At 44.7% G+C, this 27,934-nt stretch overlaps 1 protein-coding gene across 5 annotated transcripts in view; it reads right to left on the bottom strand.

Moving 5' to 3' along the window:
* LOC143983983 (mitochondrial ornithine transporter 1-like) overlaps positions 1-27,934 on the bottom strand; it is a 194,244-nt gene that overhangs the window by 34,550 nt on the left and 131,760 nt on the right. The window contains exon 2 of one of the 5 annotated variants that reach the window (XM_077484201.1): positions 19,005-19,135. The gene's annotated coding sequence lies outside the window, so the exon portion shown is untranslated. Of the gene's footprint in view, positions 1-7,818; positions 7,982-8,005; positions 8,149-19,004; positions 19,136-27,934 lie in introns of those variants that run through there. The other 4 variants (XM_077484205.1, XM_077484202.1, XM_077484200.1 and 1 more) reach the window with 4 other exon arrangements.

The following is a 27,934-nucleotide window of genomic DNA, read 5'->3' as shown; positions in this document are numbered from 1 at the left end:
AGCGAATTATGTAAAGTTAATAGCATTTCTTTTAATTGGGTGTCCAGAATAGGCTGGTTATTAGTGGGGAATGCGTCTATAGGTGAAGCTATAGGAGTTATGACTGTGTTATCTTGACTAATATGAGGTATTTTATAGCTTACCTCCAGGCCTGTGAAATCCAGTTTGATACGAGTTTTAGCCGGGCTGCGACATGTAGGGCTGAGGTAATCTTCCTCATGAGGAGATTCCAGATGTGTTTTCTGAGGTGATTCTTCTAGAGCAGCATCAGGCCTGTCAGTGTATTGCGCTCTCCCTGAGGAGGCTGTTGCTGGTACAGCAGCTGTGAGGATCTGTGCCATCTTTTTTCCCCCTCCCGCTGACTGAGAGGAGAATGTCTTTAGTTTTTTCATTTTCCGTTCGTCTTTCCGCTTTTTTGACATCACCTTCGGATTCAGGAACTCTTCCGTCGTCTGTCCGTATCTTTTTTACCGATATTCGCTGTGAATTGTCGCTAATATGCCCGTTCGTGTCACGGAGCTCTCTCACAGAGCTTCCATTCAGCTCATGCGCTGGCCACGCCCCCTCATATCACAAATTGGACACGCAACCCAGCAACCCCTTCCATTTCTGGGCTGACTGCTCAGCTGTCGGCTAATTGCCAGCTCTCATCTCTCTCCACAGTTACCAGCTGTTCCTGATCATGCTTGTCTGACCTGCCTACTTAAAGCGGTTCTTCACCCTAAAGGGGAAGTTCCGCTAATCTGATCCCTCCCCCCCTCCGGTGCCACAATCGGCACCTTTCAGGGGGGAGGGGGGTGCAGTTACCTGGATAATCCAGGTATCTGCACCCACTTCCGGGCAGACCACCGCAGACCCCCGCAGACGCCCCGCCCCCCCCCCCCGTTGTGTTCTGGGAAACACACAGTTCCCAGAGACACAGCGGGGGACCATAAGAGACATGCAGCGCGACTCGCGCATGCGCAGTAGGGAACCGGGCAGTGAAGCTGTAATGCTTCACTTCCCGATTCCCTGACAGAGGATGGCGGCGGGGGCAGCAGCGAGACGAGCGATCGCTCGTCATCTGCCGCCGACATCGCTGGACCCTGGGACAGGTAAGTGTGATTTTATTAAAAGTCAGCAGCTGCAATATTTTTTTTAGGTGCAGAACCGCTTTAAAGCTGTCCAGCTCACTTCTCCTCTGCCTACGCCTTGGTCACATCACAAGAAACTATCTCCTGCGGTTCTGTTTAAAGATTCACTTGCTGACATCCCCTCTGGCTCCTTATCCTGCTTGCTGTTGCTCTACTTGAATCCCTGACTTCTGGCCTGGCTGATTACCCGATCTGGTTATTGAACTCTGGCCTGGCTGACTACTCGATCTGGTTACTGGACTCTGGCTATGCTTTGCCTACGCTTTTTCTATTTACCGTTTTATTTTTATTTAATAAACAAGTGTGATTTAATTGTACTTCTGTCTCGGTCTGATTCATGGTTTCTGACACCATGGCAAGTGGGAACTAGTATAACTTTACCCACAAAAAACAACAGTGTGTGGAAAAAAACACCACAAAAAAACAGGGTGCCCTCAACAGGAGGCACCAAAAACTGCGGTAACTAATGCAACAGTGCATTAACTTAATGGTACTGCGTTTTTACCCAAAAACACAAGAAAAAAGGAAAAATTGCATATACAGTTGCAACTATACAGCCGCCTGCAAAACTTTGCGGCCAAAATAGGCATCAGCCGATGCACTTACATCTACCTTATAGAACTTTGTAAACGTGTGGACAGACAACCAGGTCGCTGCTTTACACACTTGAGCGACAGATGCTTGATGTCGGAAGGCCCAAGACGTTCCACGGTCCCTTGTGGAGTGGGCCGTGACCAGAAAGGGGGGCACCTGCCCCTTCAAGGCGTATTCTTGTACTACAATCTGCCTGATCCGCCTGGAAATGGTGGCCGACGAGACCGTCATGCCTTTCTTTGGACACGCAACCGAAACAAACAGTGAGTCTGACTTCCGGAAGGGAGCATGGTAGACAAATACACCTTCAGAGTCCGAACCACGTCCAGGAAATGAAGGGCCATCTCCTTAGGATGTGTCGGCTTAGGACACAGAGATGGCAACACAATGTCCTCATTGATGTGAAATGCAGACACCACCTTGTATTTGTGGATAACCAGATAGGGCGACTTACAGGACAAGGCCGCCAGTTCCAAAACCCTCCTGGCCAATGTGATGGCCACTAGAAAGACCACTTTCTGGGAAAGAGTCAACAATGGAATCTCTCTACTATTTTCAAAAGGTGATTTTTGAAGCGCCGATGACACCAGGTTCAGATCCCACAGGGGTAATGGTGGACGCACCGGAGGAACTACATGTTGTACCCCTTGAACAAAAGTACTCACTAGAGCAACTTTTCTCAACCTTTTCAACACAGAGGAACCCTTGAAATAGTTCTCCGGTCTCGAGGAACCCCTGCTAAAAATTAGAAATCTACAACTCATAATACATTAGTGTGATGGGAAGAATGGTTCTTACACTTGTGGTCATTGGGAAGAATTACCTCCTTACATATTCCTAAAAACATCAATGGTGTCAGTGGGAACTTATCTAAAGGCAGAAATTGCCCAATGCTGAAGGAACCCCTAGCAACCTCTGGAGGAATCCTAGGGTTCCACGGAACCCTGGTTGAGAATCACTGCACTAGAGAGTGAGACGCCAGAGGTCGCTGAAAAAAGACAGCCAAAGCTGATATTTGTCCTTTAATGGTGCTTAACGCCATTTTCTGGTCCACCCCTTGCTGAAGAAACAGCAAGATCCTGGATATAGAAAAGGAGCGTGGATGCCATCCTTTCTCCTCACACGATGTAGGCCTTCCAGGTACGATGATATATCTTCAGAGAAGAAGATTCCCATGCTCTCAACAAAGTTGGAATCACCGAGTCTGACAGACCCCGGTCTTCAACACCTGGCTCTCAATAGCCATGCCGTTAAAGCCAGCGATGGTAAGGGAGGTCCTCTTGCAACGGCAGCCGACAGGGAGCGTCTGCCATCGGGCGCACTAGGTCTGCGTACCAAGGATGCTGAGGCCAATCTGGGGCAATCAGTAGTACTGGAATCCCATGGGCTTCCACTCTGCGAAGCAGACGTGGTAACAGTTTCAGTGGAGGAAAGGCGTAGATCAGCTGGTACTGATCCCACGGAGCCACCAGCGAATCTGACGCATCTGCACATGGATCTCGTCCTGGACACGAATCTCGATACCTTCCGATTGAGACGGGAGGCCAGAAGATCCACATCTGGTGTGCCCCACCGCAGGCACAGTAGCCTGAACACCTCCAGATGCAACGCCCATTCTCCTGGGATCAGCATCTGTCGACTTAGATAGTCCCCCTGCCAGTTCTCCACACCCGGGATGTAAATGGCTGATATCTCCCGTGCAGCGGCCAAGCTTCTTGTTCCTCCTTGGTGATTGGCGTATGCCACTGCAGTGGCGTTGTCTGACTGGATCCTGATCGGACGCCTTGAAGTCTCATTGACCATGTGGTGAGGCATAGCCTGATTGCTCTCAGTTCAGACTGATCGGCAACTTGGATTCCTCCGTCGACCAGAGGCCCTGAGTCGACTGGACTCCCATCACTCCACCCCAGCCAGATAGACTGGTGTCCGTAGTGATCACTGTCCATTTTAGAGGAAGGAACAATTTTCCAGACTGAATGGTTGCATGGTTGACCCCACAACCGTAAACAAGGAAAGAGCCACTGCTTCGGCCTTCCGGTCCATGGAATCCTTAAATGCAGGCGTCACCTCTACCGGGATCGTGGTTACTTTGTTTAACCTAGATACTGGGGGGTCCACGACCGGAGGAGCCAACCACTTTTTGAGAAGGCTCTCCTCAAACGGGTAGCGCACCGCCATGTATTTGGGGACCAAAAAGGTCAGTTGCGGTCGACCCCCATTCCTTGTAAATGAACTTGTCAAAATAAGTCGGATACGGGAACACCTTAGGTGAATGGGCTGGCTCACGGGACCCAAAAGGGACCGCTACATCAGCAGAGGGATCTGCTGGCTCCTGAATCTTCAGGGTATCACGCACAGCTGCGATAAGTGCTCCAACAAGCGATTTGTCATGCACGGACCAGGACGGGGACTCATCCGCACTGTCCAAATGGTCCTGGTCAGCGTCATCTGAACCGCCAGAGCAGGGTCACCAGCCCCAGCAGGGCCTGAGTCTGCTTCAGAGCTCTCCCAAGAGGACCCAGGGGGGCAGGGACCGCTTTTTAGCACCTTTACGCCCACACACCGCCTCCATCTTGGCAACAAACGAATTGAGGACCACCAGCAAAGTGTCCAAAGGCACTGCGCATTCCGCAGGCGAACCGGTTGTAATTGCCTGGATTTTGAGGGAAGAAACACCTGTTTCTGAAGCCATGCTGACCCTACCCTGTCTGCCACCTGAAGGGAACTTAGGACAGTGATGGTCCCACCCTCCTTACTGCTGCTGGCTGAGGGCTCTTTCCCTCAGGACTCACCACCCTAACAGGTTCTGCGCTGTCCAGCAAGTAGTGCCAGTGTTGTCTGTTGGCTTCCAGGTGCAGAAGAATCCGCTCTGTGTCATTCAAAGCTTCTGCTAATGGAGCTGAAACTGTTCTGCAATGTGCTTAGGCTCAGAGGAAATGGCCTCCCAGCGTCCAGCATAAGGACAAAAAACACTGGGAAAATGGCCACCGGATTACAGGAACACATGCTGTCTCTAGAGAAGCTGAAAAACATGCTCAGGCTTCTAGAAAATGGCCGCCAAATATAAGGACAAATCATAGGGAAAATGGCCGCCGAGACACAGGAGAGCATGCTTTCACTTGCCCATACCTAAGATGGCCGCGGACACTGAAAAACCATGAGGGACAGAGCTAAAAAATGACGGTGATCAGAGCTGCAAAGATCACAGGCACAGCCTCACAGGCACCCCCAGGGACATGAAAAACACCACTCAGGACACAGCCAGCCAGCGTAGCCCCCCCACAAGTGAGAGAGCCCACGGAGAGCCTCTACACATGACACACACACCACTAAGCAGCCCCACGCAGCATCCCCCACAGGGGGGGGAAGAAAGGGACAGGGAGAGAAGAGAGGGAGGTGAGGGACCCCCGAATCGACCTCCCAGGGAATGCCCAGCTGCTGAGCCCTACAGAAGCAGGGAGAGCTGTATTTACCAGTCCTGAAGAGCTGGAAGACATTCCATTACAGACCCACTCTCTGATCAGTAAAGGGTGGCTGCTGGCCCCGGAGCATAAAAGCTCACTGACCACCTCTGGAGCTGAGGTACCTTGTGGCCGGCCTAGCGCATAGCTGCGACGACCTGCACACGCTCGCTGGCCAGGCTGGGGAGACTACAAGGATAAGAGTATCCAGCCTGTCACCCAGCTGGCTGTTGATAGCAGATCGCAGGATCTATCATGTTGCGCAAAAAGCAAAGCTTCTGCAGAAAAAAGACAGACCGATTGGCCTGTCAGGGTTCCTAGGTCCTTCTCCTTCACTAGGCAAAATAAAACTGATGGCTGCATGGCAGGTTGGGGGGTTGTTACCTAAGGGACCACCCCCTGGGAGGAACTTGAAAGTCCTGTGTTTTACATAACATGTAATGCCGAGTATTCTCCTAAAGGTGGCGTAACAACCCAATGGCTAAGAGAGCAGCTGTGTCAGTCAGTGAATATAAGAGAAAAAAAAGTTTCTTTGTTTCTGTTATAAAACTTTGTAAATAAGTAAGTTTTCTCCTTCACTGATGGGCACTGATGAAGCGGCACTGATAAGTGGCACTAATAAGCAGCATTGATGGGTGGCACTGATGGTCACTCATAGGTGGCCCTGATGGGTGGAAGCGATAGGCAGCACTGATTAGGAGGTACTTACAGGCACAGATTGGCATCCCTAATGGGCACTAATTGGCATGCCTGGTGGGCTCCAGTGGGCATCCTCAATGTGCCGATTACCAGCTCAGGCTCCCCCTGTCAGCGCGAGTAGAGGAAAAGCCGATAAACTGAACTTCCTGGTTACCATGTTATGAGCTGTGAAGGGACACAGCTGATCAAATGGTAAGGAGTCTACCTCATAGGCTCTTTACCAGGATTGGAGATGCGGGGTGTCAGAGTGACACACCACACCACCAATCACCAGGCACCTCCCCTCACAGGCGTGTGCTAGCGGCTTATTCTGCTGGACGTCATATGACGCCCAATCAGGATAATACAACCACTTTCCGGCCATCATTCTGCTATATGGCGGGTGGGAAGTGCTTAAAAAAATAAAGGCACTTTTTTTTTACTAGGAGCCTGCAAAGCATTGCACATATGATCAGCATATAAAAAAAAGGCTCCTTCAGATTGTCAGTATAAATTGTCTGCTCGTACCTTGTACCTGAATAAGGGTATAACATGTAACATGTTACAAAAGGTGGACTTATGCTTTAACAGTTATTATGATTTTTTTTCCTTGACAATCTCCATAAAGTCATTTAATGACAAAAGAGATGTATAGCCAAAGCTTTTTTGCCCATACTTCTCTTCTGGGTCGCAGGAGTGCACTTATTTTTGCTCTCCTGTGACCCAGAGTCAAATAATAGACTAAACGTGATCACCTTCACTACAACCAGCTTGTCAGGATTTTTTCATTCCATTCCACCAGCAGTTATCATTGTATTCTGACAGCTGGGAAGCCAGCTCTCCGTAGAAGGGATTCCCCCATGAACACTAATGTGTTGATGGGAAAGTTACGTCATTTTCTTTCCTTCAACTCGTGGTAAAAAGAAAGAAAATTGGTTAATGTATGGCCTGTGTAAGAGGTTGCTTTACTAATGGCTGCTCAATTTGCAAAGGAAGTTTCCCTATGTAAAGGGATTTTTTTCCCCAGAGCTTAAAGCGGGAGTCCGCCGGGACTCCGCGTTTTTTTTTTTTTTTTTAAAGTCAGCAGCTACAAATACTGCAGCTGCTGACTTTAAAAATAGTGACACTTACCTGTCCAGCGCGCCCGCGATGTCGGCACCCGAAACCGATCTCTAGATCGTCTCTCGGGTCCTGCCGCCGCCATCTTGGGTATGGGAATCAGGAAATGGAGCCTTTTGGCTTCATTTCCCGGTTCCCTACTGTGCATGCGCGAGTTGCGCTGCGCAATAAGGACGGTCCCCGCTGCCTCTGGGATCTGTGTGTTTCCCAGCAGGCAGCGGGGCACTTGCAGAAAGGGGCGGGCACTTGAGGAAAGGGGCGTAATCTACGCCCCTTTCCGCAGAGAGCTATCCCGGAAGTGGGTGCAGATACCTGTACTGTACAGGTATCTGCACCCCCCTCCCCCCTGAAAGGTGCCAATTGTGGCGGCGGAGGGGGGGAGGGTTCCGATGAGCGGAAGGTCCACTTTAGGGTGGACCTCCGCTTTAATGAATGTGGTGAAATTTCACTTTGCAAAAAATATCCAATTATATGAAAGTAAAATAAATAAAAAAAACATTTTTGCACATGCTTGGATAATGAAAGTCAGCAGAGCTTCCCATCATTCACTAAACTCTGAAAAAATTTTCTTTGTAAAAGTTCAACTTTCCCTGCAAAGTGAACAGTCGTTTTGCTTTTAGTAATTCCAAACCTTAATTCCTCAGAGATATAATGCATTTTGTAACTTTAGCACTTCAACTAAATGCAATGGTGAAACAAAATAAAAAGCCCTAAAAAAAGATTATATTCTAGCTAAAAATAAAAAATAAAATAAAAAGGCAAAATGTAACCTCCAGTACTAGAGCATACTACAAATAAACACCAGATAAGCTGTCAAATTGACATAAACTCACCTACCTAAGGAATAATCTTACTTCAGCGTCTTTCATTGAATTAATAATTGCAGTACGATGGAGTTAATTTTCAGCCTCTGACAGTGAGTGAGCGTGCTGCCTCTTCTGCCACGTAATGCAAATGACAAACGTGCAGATGCTGAGAAAGCCTAGAACATTTTAGCTGAAAAAGAAAAATCAAACTTACGGTGAAACTCAGAAGATGGGCCTCAGCTCTGCAGGAATTTTTAGCACAGAGGACTGTAGTCAGCAGATTACTGACGGGATTTTTTTTTTTTTTCTTTTGCAAATCAAAGCTGAGCTATGTTAGAGGATCATGTAAGGGTCAGTACAATGCTTAACCACATGAAGATTTTCATAACTGACTGCAAAGGTTAGAAATGTTGGGTTGTTGATTTAAAGCTAGAGAACAAAAAGTTAATGTTATCAGTATTCAAGTCACTATTAGCATTTTTTTTTACCTGTTTCATGTAAAGAGTAAGAGTCCATACACACTGGACTTAAAAAAAAAAAAAGAAAGAAAGAAAAAAAAAAACGCTTTTATAGAGTGTCTTTGTACAGGCGAGTTTAGCGTCTTTTTCTGCTGGAAAGCGCCAATCAAAAAAGCAAATCAGAAGGTTTTTTTTTTTTTTTTTTACTGAATTATGTGATTCACTGGACCATACATGTAAATTGCTACCATTCCTTGGTAATACACAAAAGAAACCTCAATAATTGGATTTCATGGGCAATTTAAAAAAAAAAAAAAAAAGTGTATAAAACTTCACATATAGAAAAATGTAATTTATTGTAGAAAAATTGTATATATATATATAAAAAAAAAGTCTCATATAGATAATGCAAAACATTGTATAAATGAAACAACATTGCATATATTGGCTGTTAGCCATGAAGTGGTAATCTCCATCTACTCGCGGTTCCCTTCGATCAGGGGTCTCCAAACTTTTCAAACAAAGGGCCAGTTTATTGTCCTTTAGACAATAGGGGGCCAGATTCTGGCCAGTGCGGGGTAGAAAATGCTCTGGGCTAAGCACCCGTGAGAACAAACATGGCCTCAGTGTTGGTTGTCAGTAGGAGGGGGAGTAATGGCCCATCATTGATATTAGTGGAAGAAATAGTGCCCCGTTGTTGGTGTCAGTGAGAGCAATAGTGCCCCAAGGGCCGGATGAAGGCTAGCAAAGGGCCGCAGTTTGGAGACCTCTGCCTTAGATCATTGATTGTGACATGGAATACAGCAGAGGCGGATATCCAACGCGTTTCAAAAATGTACTGTTATAAATCTTCTTCAGGTAATAATACCACTGATACAGAGTTGTATAAAGATATGCATATAAATTATCATCCACATGCACTTACAACAAATGTGTATGTTTAGCAGAAGCACTCCTCCAAAAAGCATGGATGCCAGATATCAGCCATTGAAGGCCTATCCCAAGCAGATACCAAATGTCCACATCCAAAAACTGCTGGATGTAAATTGCTCTAGATGGCATGGGGAAAAAAGGGCACTGTGGACTGAGGAAAAAAGCAAAAAGTGACGATAAATCCCCGGGAAGAAAATTAGTCTCAATTCCAAGGGATACTGGGTCAGCCTGGAGTGTTGTTCCCCATAAGACTGGCCCATTACCTAATAAAAAATTGCTTACTTGAAATATCCATTAGGCCAAACAAGCATAGTCCAGAAATTCCATGGTTGAATATCAAAAATGCCATAAAGCTAATTTTCCCAGGGCCGACAGTAAAGGAGAAGGAGAGAGCATGACTCCACATCGGCGAGACAAAGAAGGAATGGCGTGGAGGGATACCGATGGCGTCCCTAATATACTGCGATACATGTCAAGAACGATGTGGCCACATCACCTCCACCTGGACAAACACTATGCCGCCTCCGGTCCCCCGGAAAACATCCAAGGATCAGAACAGCAGACTGGATCAACACAATTCCAGCAAAAACCTCATCGGAGAAAAACATCCATGCTTTGGGAGAAAAGTGCCTCTGCCATTACAAATTATATATTTTAGTATAAATTGCCAAGCCAACAAAAATATAAATTTAGAAAACCCCAAAAAATTAATCACCTCATTCAAAATACACAACCCACTATCTAGGAAGTCCACACCAAGAACAGAGAAAAATGGAGGAAAACAGATCCCCAGAGTCAGTCCATGAGTCACAAATCATTTAGACCAAATAACACTGAATTATAATTGGACACAAAACAAACAAAAAGAGAAAGAGAAACAGATTATAATCAACATGCATATGTTGAATACTATAATAAAGAGGCAAAGAGGCAGAGAGATATGTTTTGCTATATATGATCATTAATCAGTTCTTCCAGAGGAGAAACCATCCAAATAGGGTCTAAAACTTTCACATTCCTGAAGACTCGTGGTCACATTTGTTGCTGGAGTAGTATTTTGTTCCAAACTGCGCAGAAGTGGAAGTGACAGTGACACAGCCACGTGTTATAATGCGTATCTTGTCACTTCCTCCAGCATATACGCAGTATATTAGGGACACCATCGGTATCCCTCTGCGCTATTCCTTCTGTGTCTCTCGCCGATGTGGAGTCATGCTGTCTCCTCCTTTACTGTCGGCCCTTGGAAAATTTGCTTTATGCCATTTTTCATATACAACCATGGGATTTCTGGACTATGCTTGTTTGGCCTAATAGATATTTCAAGTAAGCAATTTTTTATTAGGTAATGGGCCAGTCTTATGGGGATAACACTCCAGGCTGACCCAGTATCCCTTGGAATTGAGACTAATTTTCTTCCCGGGGATTTATCGTCACTTTTTTCTTTTTTCCTCAGCCCACAGTGCCCTTTTTTTCCCGTGCCATCTAGGGCAATTTACATGCAGCAGTTTTTGGACGTGGACATTTGGTATCCGCTTGGGACAGGCCTTAAATGGCCGATATCTGGCATCCATGCTTTTTGGAGTAGTGCTTCTGCTAAGTGCATGTGGATGACAATGTATATGCATATCTTTATACAAATCTGTATCAATGGTTTACTAATTGAAGCTGTTTTTTCAGAAGTGGTATTATTCCCTGAAGAAGACTTATAACAATACATTTTTGAAACGCGTTGGGGGTTCCTCCAGAGCAGGGATATGCAATTAGCGGACCTCCGGCTGTTGCAAAACTACAAGTCCCATCATGCCTCTGCCTCTGGGTGTCATGCTTGTGGCTCTCAGAGTCTTGCTATGCCTCATGGGACTTGTAGCTTTGCAACAGCTGGAGGTCCACTAATTGCACATCCCTGCTCCAGAGGCTGCTAGGGTTTCCTTCAGCATTTGGGCCATTTCTGCCCTCGAATAAGTTCCCACGACACCTCTGATCTTTTTAGCTATCTGTAAGGAGGTAATTCTTCCCAATGACCACAAGTGTAAGGACCATTCTTCCCACTGATCATCACACTAATATATCATGAGTTGTAGATTTCTCATTTTTAGCAGGGGTTCCCTGAGACCAGAGAACTATTTCAAGGGTTCCTCTGTGTTGAAAAGGTTGAGAAAGGCTGTTCTAAGGGAACAGCAAGTAGACGGGGATTACCACTTCATCCACAACATCATTTATACAATGTTTTGTATTATCCATATGAGACATTTTTTATACAATTTATCCACAATAAATTACATTTTTCTATTTGTGAAGTTTTATACACTTTTTTTTAAATTGCCCTTAAAATCCAATTTTTGAGGTTTATTTTATGTTTTTTTTTTAAACTTGCCTCAACGCTGAGCTCAAAATTTGCCTGTAATTGCCCTAATGTGCATGGACACATACAGTCACTGGCCACTTTATTAGGTACACCGTGCTAGTAACGGGTTGGACCCCCTTTTGCCTTCACAACTTCCTTAAAGCGGAGGTCCACCCTAAAATGGACCTCCGCTCATCGGAATCCCCCCCCCCTCCGGCGCCACAATCGGCACCTTTCAGGGGGGAGGGGGGTGCAGTTACCTGGATAATCCAGGTAACTGCACCCACTTCCGGGCTAGCTCTCTGCGGAATGAGCGTAGGTTACGCCCCCGTTCCGCAAGCGCCCGCCCCCTTCAGCAAGTGCCCCGCTGCCTGCTGGGAAACACACAGCTCCCAGAGGCAGCGGGGACCGTCCGGATTGCGCCGCGCGGCTCGCGCATGCGCAGTAGGGAACCGGGAAATGAAGCCGAAAGGCTCCATTTCCTGATTCCCATACCCAAGATGGCGGCGGGACCCGGCAGCCGAGCGAGCGATCGGCTTCGGGTGCCGACATCGCGGGCGCGCTGGACAGGTAAGTGTCACTATTTAAAAGTCAGCAGCTGCAGTATTTGTAGCTGCTGGCTTTTAAAAAAAAAAAAAAAAACGCGGAGTCCCGGTGGACTCCCGCTTTAATTCTTCGTGGCATAGATTCAACAAGGTGTTGGAAACATTCCTCAGATATTTTGGTCCATATTGACATGATAACATCACGCAGTTGCTGCAGATTTGTCGGCTGCACATGAAGCGGATCTCCCATTCCACCACATCCCAAAGGTGCTCTATTGGACTGAGATCTGGTGACTGTGGAGGCCATTGGAGTACAGTGACCTCATTGTAATGTTCAAGAAACCAGTGGTGAGATGATTTGAGCTTTGTGATATGGTGCATTATGCTGCTGGAAGTAGTCATCAGAAGATGGGTACACTGTAGTCATAAAGGGATGGGTATGGTCAGCAACAATATTTAGGTAGGCTGTGGCGTTTAAATGATGCTCAATTGGTACCAAGGGGCCCAAATGTGCCAAGAAAATATCCACCACACCATTACACTACCACCACCAGCCTTAACCCTTGATACAAGGCAGGAAGGATCCATGCTTTCAAGTTGTTTACGCCAAATTATACCGTACCATCTGAATGTCGCAGCTGAAATCAAGACTCCTCAGACCAGGCAACGTTTTTCCAGTCTTCTGTTGTGCAATTTTGGTGAGCCTGTGTAGCCTCAGTTTCCGGTTCTTATCTGACAGCAGTGGCATCTGTAGTGGTCTTCTGCTGCTGTAGCCCAACTGCTTCAAGGTTTGATGTATTGTGCATTCAGAGATAGTATTCTGCATACCTTGCTTGTAACAAGTGGTTATTTGAGTTACTGTTGCCTTTCGAAAATCAAATACCAGTCTGCCCATTCTCCTCTGACATCGACAGGGCATTTTCATCCACACAACTGCGGCTCACTGCATATTTTCTCTTTTTTAGACCATTCTCTGTAAAACCTAGAGATGCTTGTGCATGAAAATCCTAGTAGATCAGCAGTTCTTGAAACACTCAGACCAGCCCATATGGAACCAACAACTATGCCATGTTGAAAGTCACCTAAATCCACTTTCTTCCCCACTCTGATGCCCGGGTTGAACTTCAGCAAGTTGTCTTCTCCACGTTTAGATGCCTGAATGCACTGAGTTGCTGCCATGTTATTGACTGATTAGCAATTTGTGTTACCAAGCAATTGAACAGTTGTACCTAATAAAGTTGGCAGTGAGTATAGGATAGCATTGAGCAGCGTCTACAGGCAGAACACAAAACGCCTGTAGAAACTGCTTTTTTTAAGCCAGTGTGCATGGAGCCTAATGATGACTTGTGAACTTGTGGCACATATGAGCAGAACATTACCAACTGCTTGTTGCCCGCCCAGCCGAATGACGGCTGGACAGTGCAGCTCTCGTTCTGGGACAATGTGATATGATCTCTGTAAAGAGTCACGTCTGCGGCTGTTTAACCATGTGATCAGCTGTGTCCAATCACAGGAGGTCACATGTAAACAAGGAGATAACGGTAATCGGCTCTCCTCGCCTCACACTGACAGAGTGTGAGGAGAGGAGAGCTGATCAGCGGCATCTCCTCACAGGGAGACATCTAGGGATGTAATCAGGGCACTGATTATCAGTGCCTTGATTACAATAAATAAATACATTGTAACAAAACAGTACCCACCAATGCCAGCATACAGTGCCCACCAGTGGCAGAAATCACTGCCCACCACTGGCCGCAAGTACCAACTATCAGTGGCCATTAGCGATGCCAGTCAGTGCTGCCCAACACTGCTGTAGATCGATGCCCATCAGTTTAGCCCATCAGTGCCACCCATCAATGCCCTTCAGTGCCCATCTGTGCCACCTATCCATGCTGTTTGTGCCCACCAGTGCCGCCTATCAGTGCCCACCAATGATACCTCTCAGTGCTGCCAATTAGTACTCATCAGTGCCACCCAACAGTGCTGCCTATCAGTGCCACCTATCAGTGCGGCATATAAGTGCCTCCTCATCAGTGCCAGCTCATCAGCGCACATCAGTGAAGGCGAAAAATTACTTAGTTGCAAAATTTACTGACAGAAAGAAAAAAAAAACTTTTTTTTTACAAATTTTTGGTCTTTTGTTTGTAAAAAATAAAAAAACTCAGCAGTGATTAAATACCACCAACAGAAATCTCTATTTGTTATAAAAAATGTACTTTAGGGGTGCTGGAGTGGCCAGTGGAAGTAGAAGATGCCTCAGCGTCAGTAGGAGTTAAAAAAAAAAAAAAGTACATAGTACATGCAGTCAGGAGGAAGAGAAAAAGTGCCCCATCACCGGTATCAGTGGGAAGAATAATACCTCTTTATAGGCATCAGTGGGAGGAATAGTGTCCTATCCTTGGTATTAGTGGGAGGAATAATGCCCCGATCATTGGTGCCAGTGTAAGAAATGGTGTCCCCTTGTTGGTGTCAGTGGGAGGAACAGTACCCTGGGGGCTGGATAAAAGCAAGCAAAGGGCCACATTCGGTCCACGTGTCTCAGTTTGGAGACCACTGCTCAAAAGGTTGCTAAGGGTTCCGGAAGCAGTGAGCAGACTGGCTGCAGGGGTTGGATATTGCCTTCAACGTTATAGAGCCAACATTTGGCAGAGCCATTGGAGTGGAACAATGGAGCATCCCCACACTAAGTAACCACCAACAAAGGGCTCACCAGCTTTGCACATTACCTTTGCGATAACCTAATTGTAGTAATAACATCAACAGTCAAGAATATCAGTATCCACAGTGTCCTGAAGACCCCGTAACCCGAACAAGTCCCAACCATAACCTTTTGTGTTTTATCACTACAATAAAGTTATGGCAAAGGTAATGCGCAAGGCTTGTGTGCCCTCTATTTTTGTTTTGCCTACATCGGTGTAGCTGAAGATTGATGGCAGTACATTCCCCTTGAGTGCAGGAGATAACTGTTGCTTGAACTAAAAGAACAAAGAGCCAGGATGATTTTAACTGTAAGGAAGGAGGGGGGGTGGGGGCATTCTTCTCTCCGATCACCAATGTAGGGGGGAATTCCTCCCACAGAACACCAAATGTAAGGGATGTTTTCTACCACTGCCCAATGTATGGGGGGGAAATCCACCTACAATCCACCAATGGGACCACCACTGTCAGGGGGCTTTTCTCCCACAGATCACCAATGTTTGGGTGCATTTTCCCCACAGATCACCAATGTAAGGGTGCATTCCTTCCACAGATCACCAATGTAAGGGTGCATTCGTCCTACTAGCCACCGATGCAAAGGGTGAATCTCTTCAACTGACCACATGTAAGGACTGATCCACATTTCCTGTACAGTAAATTGCTGCATTTTTTTCTGGCTGCCATTTTGGCTGGTGATGTCATGCACTTTTAGAACTAATCCTATCAGAATCCTTCAAATTGACTACGACTGAATCCAGTAGAATTGCATGTGAATTTAATTAAAATCCTCTCCATTTCCTTCATCAAGGATATCATGTCCGGGTCCCTAGCACCCTGGGCTGTCCTTTCTGGGTCCTTCTATATCCGGGTTGTTCTCTCCGGGTACTCCTTTCCCCAAGCTCTCCTCCATAGGTCCCCCACTCTCCGGACTGTGCTCCCTAGGTCCCCCGCTCTCTGGGCTGTCCTCCCTAAGTGCTAATTCCCCCCCCGCTATATATTAGAAGAGCATTGCAAGCTTGTGCTTTGCACCTTTTCTCAATCCTCCCAATGTATTGAATGCACAGTGCTGTGCAAAAGTTTTAGGCAGGTGTTAAGAAATGCTATAAAGTAAGAACACTTTCAAAAATAAATGTTTTATTTGTTTATTTTATTCAATTTACAAAATTCAAAATGAGTAAACAGAAGAAAAATATAAAACAAATCAATATTTGGTGTGACTACCCTTTGGCTTTAAACCAGCATCAATTCTTATGCTGCGTACATGCAGTCGGATATTCCAACAGGGAAATGTTGGATGTGAGCTTGTTGTCGGAAAGTCTGACCGGGTGTATGCTTCATCGAACATTTTCTGTCGGATTTTCTGCCAAATGTTTGACAGCAGGTTCTCAAATTTTCCTCCAACAAAACTTTGTTGTCGGAAAGTCTGGTCGTGTGTACACTAATCACGCATGCTCTGAATCAAGCAGAATGAGCCACACTGGCTATTGAACTTCCCTGTTCTTGGCTTGGCGTACGTTTTGTACGTCACCGCGTTTCCGCGTTCGTAATTGTTGGCCAAGATTTGTGTGACCGTGTGTATGCAAGACAAGTTTGAGCCAACATCCTTCGAACAAAAATTCACAGTTTTGTTGGCGGATAGTCCGGTCGTGTGTACGCGTCATTATAATTACTTGTTTTGTACACTTGCACAAAGTCAGGAAATATGTAGGATTAAATTCAGGAGTAGGATTAACGAATTACACCAAGCAGGTGCTATTGATCATCAATTTCAAATGTAGGTTGAAACAGTCATTAACTGAAACAAACAGCTGTGTAGGAGGCTTAAAGCTGGGTGAGGAACAGCCAAATTCTGCTGCTAAGGTGAGGTTGTTGAAGACAGTTTCAGGTTACCGGTTTTTGCGACTTTGATGCTACTTGAGTGCCAGAGCGTGTAAAGTTGCATCAAAGTTGCACTACATAAACAGAGCTGTCATACTTTTGCAAAACACATGAAAAATGAAACACTTGAGTTTTTAGTGCAGGTCCATTAAAGTCTATTACACGGAAAATGCAATCTGCTGCAAGGGAAAAAAAAAGTCCCTGATCCTCTCCAAAAAAAAACAAAAAAACACTCCAGTTTAAAATGCACAGATGTGAACTAGATCCATAGGAAACCATGATAAATGGACTGTAGTGCATTTTTCCAACACATTAAAAAACGCATGGGTGTGAACCAAGGGCAAAACAGTATCGGAAAGGTATCAGAATGACTTCTCTCTGCTTGTTTCAGGTCAGTAACTGACAGCGCTGACAAGTCACTATCAGAATGACATCCAGGGAACTAGCTTTACTGAGAGAAGTCAGTAATAGCAGCCAAAAATACTTATGCCGCATACACACGATCAATCGGGTGGAAAAGTCCGGCAAACTGAAGTCCGCCGGACAATCCCCCCGTGTGTAGCCTCCGGCATACTTTTTTGACCCGAAAGTACGGCGGACTTAGAAAGTAGTTTTGCACTCCAATCTTCCCGCCGGACTCGCATTTCGGCGGACAATCCAGCCGTGTGTGTGCCAGTCCGCCGTACTTTTGAAATGATGGACTTTTCCCGCCCGGAGAAAAGTTTGCCAATTTCGAGCGGGTCTCCAGGTAGGCGGGGCCCGCGAAGGAGACGTCGCTGGCCCCGCCACCTGGTATGGACTTAAAGGGGAACCCCAACGCCGAAAAAAATTGGCATGGGGGTCCCCCCAGGTCCACATCAGACCCTTGTCCGAGCACGCTACCCAGCCGGCCAGGAAAGGGGGGGCGAGTGAGCGCCCCCCCCCTGAGCCGTACCAGGCCGCGTGCCCTCAACATGGGGGGGTGCCTTGGGGAAGGGGGGGCCGCGCGGCCCCCCCACCCCAGAGCACCTTGTCCCCATGTTGATGAGGACAAGGGCCTCTTGCCGACAACCCTGGCCGTTGGTTGTCGGGGTCTGCAGGCGAGGGGCTTATCGGAATCCGGGAGCCCCCTTTAATAAAGGGGCCCCCGGATACCGGCCCCCCACCCTATGTGAATGAGTATGGGGTACAATGTACCCCTACCCATTAACCTGTAAAAAAAAAGTACAAAAAAAAAACCACAACACAGGGTAAAAATAGTTTATTGCACAGCTCCGGGGGTCTTCCGTCTTCGGTGGGTCTTCTCGCTATCTTCTTCTAGCTCTTTTTCTAGCGGAGGAGCCCGGCTTTCTTCCTCGCCGCCGCCCTTCCTCCGACTTCGGGGGTCTTGTCCCCCTCTTCGGTTCTTTTGCCGGGCCACTGCGCCTTCTTATAGCTCTTTTACAGGCGGTGGCCCGGTCTTCTGTCGCCACTGTCCTCGCCGCCGCCTTCTGTTCTTCTCGTCTTCTCTTCAGATGTTGCCTCGTCGGATCCTCCCCTCACAATGGCTCCGGTGCGATGCGCTGCGACTTATATAGGGACATCATCGGATGATGTCCCCGCCTATTATGATGTCACAGTCCCAGCATCCTCTTAGATTAGATATTATATAGCAAAAAGTTAAAAATATGGTGTTTTTTTTCAAAATTGTGGCTCTTTTTTTGTTTATAGCGCAAAAAATAAAATCCACAGAGGTGATCAAATACCACCAAAAAAAGCTCTATTTGTGGGAAAAAAAGGACGTTGATTTTGTTGACCGCGCAATTGTCAGTTAAAGCGACGCAGTGCGGAATCGCAAAAAGTGCTCTGGTCAGGAAGGGGGGAAAATCTTCCGGGGATGAAGCGGTTAAGCTTTGGCAATAAAACTGGGAAGCTGATTGGTTTCTATGCAGAAGTGAGCCTGATTCTGCACTCTCCAGCTTTAGTAAATAAACCTCATTGTGTACTTAATATTTATTTATTTCTTCTAACTATTCATAAAATAATATGAATGATAAGCATATCTAACGTGTTTTGTATATTTTATATTTGGCTGCGTGTAAAGTTTACCATGCACTGAAGTTTTCTCATCTGCCTCTGTCCCAACATCACTCTATTGGGAAGAATCAAAGGATCCAGGCAGAAAATTATTGGCTGAAAAGTGGTTGTATCCAATTAGCTGCAGCTGCTATGCAGCCATTGTGATAGCATGCAAGGCCAGATGTCAAAATACAATACTTACCAATGTGAGATCTGTCCATCCTCCATCTGTGGAGGATGGAATCTGTTATTTTTTATCAGTGTATGGTCAGCTTTATAAAACAAGTCAGCAGCAGTGACCTCCATCACAGTGGCGGGTACCTGAGCTTGGTGGAACAGCGATGACAGTGAAAGCAGTCGTTGGACGCTTGTTGGATGGCAAAGAGCTGCTCCATGGAGTAAACCGTCTTCTGACACTCAAAACAGATCTCTCGTGCCGGCATCTGAAACGTCTGTTCAAAACACAATGAAACATTTAAGAAAGACAAACTCATTATTCAGATGTGCAGCTTTGTGAGAATGCAAAAATGTATACTGTACATATCAAACATCTGCAGCTCAGCTACAACATGGCGAAGAGAAGCAGCCAAACACCATCAAACTTCATTCATAATCACAAATGTATAAAGTACATTTGCTGCACAGAACTGGCTATAGTGGTTCTAAGTAATCTACATTTTAGGCAGTCTATTCTTAAAGTGGAACTCCAGGCAAACCACTATAAAACACAGTTAATCCAATATATTGTTTACTATTGCTCTGCAATACTGGTCGGCAGAGAAGTTTAACTGAGTGTAGGCAGGTGCAGTCTGTACTCCTCGCTGCAGGTGGCGCTCGACCCCAGCAGCAATGAAGTAAGGGAAGGAAGCTGTGAGGAAGTTGGTTCCTCTATTGCCACGTACACACGACCGGACTTTCCATCAGAAAAAACTCTGAAGGTATTTCCGACGGAGTTCCAACATAGCTCCCCTGAAACGGACTTGCCACACCAAAATCCGTTAGTTTAGAATGCGATGACGTATGACGGGACTAGAAAAGGAAGTTAAATAGCCAGTAGCCAATAGCCGCCTTTGCGTCGTTTTTGGTCCGTCAGAATAGCATACAGACGAGCAGTTTTCCCCGGAATTGATTCCGTTGGAAAGATTTAAAACATGTTCTATTTCTAGGTCTGTCAGAATTTTTGAAAAATAAAGTCCGCTGAAGCCCACACACGATCAGAATATCCGATGAAATGATTCTGTCTGACCTTTTCTGCAGGAAAGTCCGGTCGCGTGTACGTGGCATCAGACTTTCCAATTGGACACTGGCTCCTCATGTGACTCCAGCTCAAAAATGCCATGGTGGGCATGAGGCCATAGGCTAACATGGAGAGGCATATTTAAGCTGAAAAAAAACGCTCAAAAAAGCACCTGTAAAAACGTCTGTGGGCATGAGGCCTTACAGTGATCCTTGCTAAAAAAAAAAAAAAGCACTGATAAATGTATAAATGACACTGGCAGGGAAGGAGTTAACACTAGGGGGCGATCAAGAGGTTAGCCGTGTTCCCTGGGTGTGTTCTGTTTGGGGGATGGGCTCACTGGGACAACACAGAGATTGCTGTTCCTGATCACTAGCAGATCTCCATGTTGTCCCCTGTCTGAACGGGGATCCACCTTGTTTACATAGGCAGATTCCAGTTCTGCCTCTGTGCAGGGACCCCCCACATGCCCACAGTATCTATTGCATGAAACAACATACAGGTATATAGTTTCACGCAATTAAGTCCCCCTTGCTACAGTATATGAGCGGTGGGTGGTCTTAAAGTAATTAAAAGGGACATCTTTTTCCTGCATTTTTTTAAATTGCTTTTAAAGTATAAATGTTAAAGAGGAAGTAAACCCTGATGAGTTTACTTCCTCTTTTTTTCCCTGCAAAGGTAAAGCATAATGGACTACTATGCATCGCATAGTAGCCCATTATGTGTCACTTACCTGACACAGGAGCCAGCGAAGTCGCGCTGTCCCCTGTAGTCCGCCGCATCTATCTTGCTGGTGGCGTCTCGCAGCTCCGCCGCTGTCATTCGGCGAAGCCGCGATGACGTCACTCCCGCGCATGCGCACGGGAGTCGACAAATGCGGCAGCTCCATTTTTGGAACTGCCACGTTCAGTGCGCCTGCGCGCCGCTGTCTACGGCGCATGCGCCGTAGACAGCGGTGCCCGTTTTTGGGCAAATATCTCCTAAACCATATAGGTTTAGGAGATATTGCTTGGACCTACAGGTAAGCTTTAATCTAGGCTTACCTGTAGGTCAAAGTGGTTTGTAAGGGTTTACAACCACTTTAAGTTTGGGGATTTTGTTGACCTTATTAAAAGAGACCTGTCCTACTTATTTATATTACAAGGCATATTTACATTCCTTATAATAGAATAAAAGGGATTTTTTTTTATAAGAACAGTGTAAAAATAATAATAATAATAAAAAAAAAAAAATTCAAAAGCACCCTGTCTAGGGTTGCCACCTCATCCTTTTAAAACCGAACACATATTAATTACACAGGTTCTGTGGCTGATTAATTAAACTCACTTGGTGCCTTATCTCCATTAAATTAGCCTCAGAACCTGTGTAATTCATATGTGTTTGGGTTGAAAAAGGGTTGAGGTGGCAACCCTAGCCCCGTTCCTGTGTGTTCGCAACACAGAAGCAAACTCATACGCAAGTCACGCCCACATATGTAAACGTGTTCAAACCACACATGTGAGGTATCCCCGCAGTCGTTAAGAGTGAGAGCAATAATTCTAGCATTATACTCCTCTGTACCCCAAAACTGGTAACCTGTAAAAAAATTTAAACCAAAGTTTGTCACCATTCCTCAAGCAGGCACAATTTTAAAGCATGACATGTCGGGTATCCATTTACTTAGTGTAACATTATCGTTCACAATATAGAAAAAAAAATGGGGCTAGCTTTACCGTTTCCTATTTTTTTTTTTTATTCAAAAAAAGTGTATCCTTCCCACAAAATTGCGTTTGTAAGACCGCTGCGCAAATGCGGTGTGATAAAGTATTGCAATGCTCTCCATTTTATTCTCTAGAGTCTCACATAAAAAATATATATAATGTTTGGGGGTTATAAGTAATTTTCTAGCAAAAAATACTGGATTTTACCTTGTAAATTAAAAGTTGCAAAAAATAGGCCTGGTCTTAGGTTGTTAATAAAATTACAACCTCTACATTTATTTAAAAATTTATGAAGAAAGATTATTTATTTCCAATATTTCATATTAGTCAGGGAAATATTTGTTTTTAATTCTGTCTTTTTTTCTTTAGAAGTAAAAATAAAAAATCCAGTGCTTATTAAATATCACCAAAGGAAAACTCTATATGCCTCTAGACTATTTTATAAAATTAATTTGGGTCCATTGTTGCATGACCGAGAAAGTGTCAGATCAACTCCTGTATGCTGAGCATTGATCTGGTAATAAAGGAGTATTACAAGCTGGTACTGGACATACAGTATACTATATGAGCAGAAATATATGACCCCCCCCCCCACACACACTACAAATTACTGATATGTGTTTGTGAAATGAGCCTCACCCCCCCCCCCCCCAATAAAGATCCTTTTCTTCATCAGCAGACACTTACAGAAAATGGTCGTTTTTTGGCAGCAGAATTGAATTTGACAGTTGGCGCTAAAATTAGACCAGCTTGGCCTCTTACTGGTGTTAAGGAATTGTGAACGGAGTCTACAGACATGAAAAAAAGGATTTTATTTATATGCTGACATGAAAATGTGAATAAAGCAAATGTAAGCTAAACACAGATGTTCTGTATTTTTCTTTATTAGTAAAATAATTGCCATATAAAATTCTCATACACAAACCCCATATTCAGAGCGTACAAGGATTTTGTTTACCAGTTATTAAGATGTGACCTGAGCCATGTGACCTGTCTGTTGTCACGGTGACAGAACTGCAGCAGTTATTAGGATGTGACCTGAGCCATGTGACCTGTCTGTTGTCACGGTGACAGAACTGCAGCAGTTATTAGGATGTGACCTGTCTGTTGTCACGGTGACAGAACTGCAGCTCAGCCAGTAAATCAGCCAGTAAATCATGTGACCTAATTTGCATATGCCTGTGATGTCACAGTGACAGGCTCTACAAAAGAAAGCGTGACAGCAACTGGAGCTCAGACTGAGATTTTTCAGCGTGTGAAGAGGAAGCAATTGCTTATTCTCTGCAGTGTTATTTATAATTCAATGGTGAAGTGGTTTAAACCAAACAGAGTTAATTCTCTAAACGTAATCCAAATACAACCAGCACAGGAAAGAGCGGGATTTCCAATGGAAAACCGCCAGCCAGCCGCACAGTCCCACATAACTGCCCCGCAAAGGTGTGTGTGTGGGGCAATTAGGCGCCTATTTAGAAAAAACAAGAAACGTGATTCTCTGAACACCAACCAAGAGGAACCAACACATGAGAGAGCGGGACCCTCTGCAGAGGACCGCCAGTCAGCCGCACAACCCCAGGGTACTAACCTGCAAAGGGGTGTGCTAAGGGCAATTAGACAGATATTTAAGCAAAACAATAAGGTTGTTCCGCTGAACAGCAACCAAGAGAAACCAACACATGAGAGGGCTGAGGGCCACCAACCCACCCCACAGCCCAAAACTACTGCCTCTAAAAGGTGTGTGTATAGGGCAATTAGGCGGAGGGTTAGGGCAGCTGCACGCAGAATTTGGCCCATTCGTCAACCAAAAACCGGAAGAGACACTACTGGTAAGTATATTATATCATGAAAGCACTCTAGAGTGATATGTCATACAGTATACATAGTGGGTTTACTGCATAGTGTAGGGAAGCATTAGAACTAGAGATGCACCAAAAATTTCGGCCTAAAATGGTATTATCGGCATTCGGCCGATAAGAGAAAAGGTGCCAATAATTGCACTGAAAAAGCACTGTGGTTTTGCAGCAAACTCACTGCAGTTTTGACGTGATCCTAATGCAAATTCACATCAATTTTCCCAAGAATTCACAGCGCTTTTGGGCCGATTTTACTGCTTATGGTGGGTTTTGCATAGGTCATAGGAGTCAAAAACTGCATCAAAAACCTAACATTGGTGCGTTCTTGCTGCGTTTTCAATGCATTTGAACTGGGAAGTGCGTTTTTTGTGCGTTTTTTTATTTAAAGTGCCAATAATTGCCGACAATAAATTCATATTAATTTAAATTGATGATATTGAGTAAAAAGTCTAATATAATACAATTTATATATATATATATATATATATATATATATATATATAAACGGTCATTTTTGGTTTTCGGACAAGTGCATCCTGCATTTTTGATTTGGTACCAAAATTTCCCATTCGGTGCACCAGTGGTTAGAACCCCTGTCAGGTCCTCATTATGGAGATTCATCCTCTCCATTTGTTATCACCAATGTCACCTGGGTGGAAAATCCACCAGCACAGGAATAGAGGGGAAATCTGATTGGGCCATGACTTCCGTTGACAATGGTCTAGGAGGGAACGGAGCTCACCTTGGAGATATTTCTTCCAAAGTCTTGCTGCCTTTACAAAACAGAAAATGAAGGAAAATCTCTCTATTGGGACCCTTCTTTTCGGTTGGCTAAAAATGAACCAAACCACTTGCAAACCTCAGCAGCATTTGTCCGTTGTCTGACTCTTCAGTTGACTGTTGGGACACCAATTAGATTTGAAGTTTACAGGTATCAGGTCTAAGGACTCATTCACAAAATGAGCAGAGACCTCAGTTTTTCTACATGCTTTCTGCAAGGGCACAAAAAAATATTCTCCATGTTCACTGTGGCTTTTCCTCAATGGGTTAAAGGTACAGGATAAGGGAGGTGAAGGGTTACTATATGGTTACATACAGAGACAGGATGGAGATGAGATGTACAGGAAGGGGAAGGGTTAAAATGTACATAGACCACAGACAACAGATTTGAATTTGGCAGTTACAGAATCAAAAGCAGAATCTCCTGGTTTTGTTCAGACGCAGATGAATGGTTTTATTATGGGCTGCATATACAAAACATGAATGAATCAGATGTAAACTTAGTAAAGATGTTCCATATTTCTTTTATTAGAAAAATAAAATGAAAGTAAAATACAAAATTCTGATATACAATTCACAATATAGGGTCCAATGGCTTTGTTTTGTCAGTTATGGTGATGCGGCACCAAGCCAAGCTCACTAGCAGTGTGATGTCATAATAAGGGAACCTCAACCTCTGCTATACTCAGCAGCTGCAGCTCAGTCAGTTGGACTTTTTTCTGCGAGAAGCGGCTAATTTTTCTCTGTTAAAGATGTGGCTATTTTGGAGAAAGCGAGGTTATAAGTTAAAGAATCTTCCTCAAACCAACAAAGGGGAATCTGTTGTGCTGCTGAGAGTGGGACCCTTAATAGAAGGGCACCAGCCCACTGCACAAAATGAACTTACTGCCCCCCAAAGGGGTGTGCATGAGGCAATTATAAGGGGGGTTTGGGCTGCTGTACGAAGAGTTTGGCCCCGTTGTCACAGAAGATGCTTTAGGCAAGTTGAAAAATAATGTAATGCAAGGCACTGTAAGGTTACACAATGTAAGTCATCCCATATATATACATTTTTTCTTTAAATTGTTTTAAATTAAAAATAAATATGGAACATTGGCTTAACTTTTATCTCCCTTATTCATGTTTTTTATTATCTCCAGCCCATAATAAAACCATTTTATCCGTGCCTGTAGACAAAGCTTCAACACCAGGGGGATGTTCTATTTTTGACCCTGTAACTAAATGAAATCTGCTGCCCCTGCTCCTGCAAACCCTTCAGTCTGCAGTGTATTTCTGCCTCTAGAAAATTGGAATCATTTTTAAATTGCAGGAGTAGAATGTTGGAAGTGCATTGAGATTATTGCTATTTTTTGGTGGCCAGAAAATGGGTATTCAGGGGGTGAATAGCTGCTAGAGATGTCACATTGACTTTACAAGGCACTTTAACTTGCACTTGTTCTGACACTAAAAAAGGGACTACCCGAGGCCTAGAACTACCATACTGTTAATTTATGGTATACATATAATTGCCATAAAAATAAAAGTGTAAAAGAAGTTTATTTACATGTAAGTAAATGTAACTGTCCATAGATTTTGTGTAACGTCAAAGGATTTGCCAATAGCAGGAATAAAAAAAATTTTTTTCTCCCTCCAGGTGAAAATGATGAACCCCTCAACTTCATAGAACCGACCATACGAGTTCCATATACCAGCAAGAATGAGGAAACTGCAACAGCCATGGAGGACAAGGAGATCCAAGTCACTCCATCAGCTATGCAGGACAAAGAGATCCAAGTCACTCTATCAATCAATGACACGAAGAAAACTACACAGAATACAACCATGGAGGACAAGGAAACTCAAGTCACTGCTTCGATCGAGGCACTCACCAGCTCCATGGAGAGCGGAAACGCTTCCAGATCTGTAAGGAGTGAGCCGTCATGTCCGATGGCTTTACATCTAACAGACACAAAGTTTGGACTAACACCGCCAGCTGCAGAAAGTGACAGTCTTCTGTCATCAGTTGAATGCAGCAATGGTCTAATTGACCACCCCTTACTGACTTCCATCCACAAAGAAATGTCCAATATTCTAATATGTAGATCATTCAGCAGTGAATTTGAGAGGAAGGAATCCTTAACTCTTCCAACACCCAGCAGCCCCACAAACCATGGGACATCTCCACCAGTCCCATGTAGTGATGCTATAAAGGTGAAGTTATGTGAGCTATCTATGGAAAACTTCACCTTTTATAGAATTCTTGGACAGGGGGCCTTTGGGAAAGTAATGTTGGCATCCCATCCCGCCACCCTTCAGAAGCTGGCAGTGAAGTTCATTAAAAAAGACAAAGTACTTGATATTGGTCCAAATTGTGCCACTATAGAGTTTGACGTGCTGAAAGGAGTCAGAGGAAGCCCATTCATTACACATCTGCATGGAGCATTCCAAACAAAGGTAAGAGTCCTTTCATCTTTCAATATTATTTCATCTCCCGAAAGAAGATCCCACACTGTACTATCTACCTGTGTGCGGATCTTTGTATAATCTCCCACAAAGTAACATTTTCTATGTCTATAATGTAACCTCTCTATCTCTTTTCTTCACACAGACTCTTCTGGCCTTTGTACTGGAGTACTTGAATGGCGGGAATCTCTGGGAATTAATAAAGGTTGCTCCAATTGATGTGGAAACCTTAAGGTAAGTATGAATGGGTGACACTGCAGTTGGGGTTGGGATTTGTGATGATTTCAGTGTTAATACATATTTTTCTTCTTTTTTTTTAAACAGAATTCTCACTGCGGAAATCATTTGTGGCCTGCAGTACTTGCATTCATTTGAGGTCATCCACAGAGATATCAAGCCAGAAAATATCTTACTGGACAGTGCCGGACACATCCGAATAGCCGACTTTGGCTTGTCTGAAAAATATGTCTCATATTCCAGCAGGATTAAAGGACGCGTGGGCACACCATCTTATATGGCCCCACAGGTCTTTCTAAACCTCGAATACTTTACAGTGGCTGACTATTACTCCCTCGGAGTAACAATATTCGAGATGGCAACGGGAAAACATCCATTCTTCACCGACCAGAAGACCATTGATGAGTTGGAGATGGCAATGATTAGAGAGCGGCCCAATTATCCTGAGGATATGGACACGGACCTGCGTGACCTCATTGACAGGGTGAGTATACATGGCTTTGGCTTTGTTTACAAGGTAAAGTCCTTTCTAGGTTATGAGAGATTATATATATATATATATATATATATATATATATATATATATATATAATATTGTTAGGATGTTAGGAAACATGATTACACATTCCTATCTGCACACCGATTTAAGTCATAGCAGTACTGTGTCAATCTGACTGCTTAGTGGAATGATCTGCTTTCACTGCTAGCCGACCTGAGCAGTTTCAATGCTGTCATAAAGAAAGCAGAAGCCTTTATGTCCCTTTAGAGTCTTAGCAAGTACATCAATAAAAATGAAAATCCTACTGCAGAGGATGGGTAAGGAAAGTCGCAGCCCTGGTGTCCCCTATAACTCCAATGCAGAGGATTTTTATGATCTATGTAGTTGGAAAGGGACAGGGCCAATCACACATGCAGAAATTTCAATTTCTGCAGACATTCCTTAGACACCATATAGGATTCTCCTATAGTTGCCATTGTTAGAAAAGAAAAACAAATCATGGTAGC

Source organism: Lithobates pipiens, unplaced genomic scaffold (assembly GCF_037356315.1).
Source record: "Lithobates pipiens isolate NorthernLeopardFrog02 unplaced genomic scaffold, aLitPip1_a1.2 Scaffold_16, whole genome shotgun sequence".
NCBI classification, from domain to species: Eukaryota; Metazoa; Chordata; class Amphibia; order Anura; family Ranidae; genus Lithobates; species Lithobates pipiens.
The sequence above is the reverse complement of the archived record's forward strand: the minus strand, read 5'-3'. Positions and strand labels throughout refer to the sequence as shown.